The sequence below is a fragment of the Pongo pygmaeus genome, chromosome 9, assembly GCF_028885625.2.
Source record: "Pongo pygmaeus isolate AG05252 chromosome 9, NHGRI_mPonPyg2-v2.0_pri, whole genome shotgun sequence".
Taxonomy (NCBI): domain Eukaryota; kingdom Metazoa; phylum Chordata; class Mammalia; order Primates; family Hominidae; genus Pongo; species Pongo pygmaeus.
In genome coordinates, this window is record NC_072382.2 from 17,831,526 (window position 1) to 17,833,132 (window position 1,607).

The window sequence follows — 1,607 nt, forward strand, 5'->3', positions numbered from 1 at the left end:
ATAGAAATTGCTTCCAAAGTTTTGTTATAATAAACAAGCTTATATTTATAGTATTTCACACACTGATAATATATCTATTGGATAAAATGCCTAGAGGCAAAACTGATAGGTCAAAGGAATTCATATTTATGATTTTGATAGATACTGACAATTTACTCATCATAGAGATTGTACACATTTACATTTCTTTCTTTCTTTTGTTTTTTTTGAGACAGAGTCTGGCTCTGTCACCCAGACTGGAGTGCAATGGTGCAATCTCATTTACATTTCTATCAGTAGTATATGAGAGTGACTGTTTTCCCACACTCTCCCAAAGATATGCATTATCAAACTTAAAAAAAAATTCTTTTTTTTCTTTCCGTGCCTAATGCAGCCATGGCTCATGGTCCCAAGAAGCATCTGAATCACGACAGCAACTCCAAAACATTGGATGCTGCATAAATTGACCAGTGTGTTTGCTCCTTGTCTATCCACTAGTGTCCACAAGTTGAGAGAGTGTCTCCCCTTCATCCTTTTCCTAAGGAACAGACTTAAGTATGCCCTGACAGGGGATGAAGTAAAGATTCGCATGCAGCGGTTCATTAAGATCGATGGCAAGGTCAGAACTGATATAACCTACCCTGCTGGATTCATGGATGTCATCAGCATTGGCAAGACAGGAGGGAATTTCTGTCTGATCTATGACACCAAGGGTTGCTTTGCTGTACATCATATTACACCCGAGGAGGCCAAGTACAAGTGGTGCAAAGTGAGAAAAATCTTTGTGGACACCAAAGGAATCCCTCATCTGGGGACTCATGATGCTCGCACCATCTGCTACCCTGATCCCCTCATCAAGGTGAATGATACCATTCAGATTGATTTGGAGACTGGCAAGATTACTGATTTCATCAAGTTCGACACTGGTAACCTGTGTATGGTGACTGGAGGTGCTAACCTGTGTATGAAGAGTTGGTGTGATCACCAACAGAGAGAGGCACCCTGGATCTTTTGACGTGGTTCATGTGAAAGATGCCAGTGGCAACAGCTTTGCCACTCGACCTTTCAACATTTTTGTTATTGGCAAGGGCAACAAACCATGGATTTCTCTTCCCTGAGGAAAGGGTATCCGCCTCACCATTGCTGAAGAGAGAGACAAGAGACTGGTGGCCAAACAGAGCAGTGGGTGAAATGGTCCCTGGGTGACATGTTAGATCTTTGTACGTAATTAAAAATAATGTGGCATGATTAATTAAAAATTTTTTTTGTCAATCTCGTGAAAAATGGTACTTCGGTGTGTTTTTCATATGTATTTCTCTTATTATGAGCATAGTTGATGATCTTTTCACACGTTTAGGAACAATTAATATGTTCTTTTCATTGAATTATCTTTTACATGCTTTGTTTTCTATTTTTTTTTTGAGACGGAGTCTTGCTCTGTTGTCCAGGCTGGAGTGCAGTGGTGCAATCTCAGCTCAGTGCAACCTCTGACCTCTGGGTTCAAGCAATTCTCCTGCCTCAGTCTCCCAAGTAGCTGGGACCACAGGCATGTGCTACCACACCCGGCTAATTTTTGTATTTTTAGTAGAGATGGGGTTTCGCCATGTTGGCCAGGCTGGTCTTGAACT

General features: G+C 41.2%; 1 pseudogene; it reads left to right on the forward strand.

The window, feature by feature from the left end:
* Nucleotides 1-375: 375 nt before the first annotated feature.
* Nucleotides 376-1,210, forward strand: LOC129007424 (small ribosomal subunit protein eS4, X isoform-like; annotated as a pseudogene).
* Nucleotides 1,211-1,607: the final 397 nt, after the last annotated feature.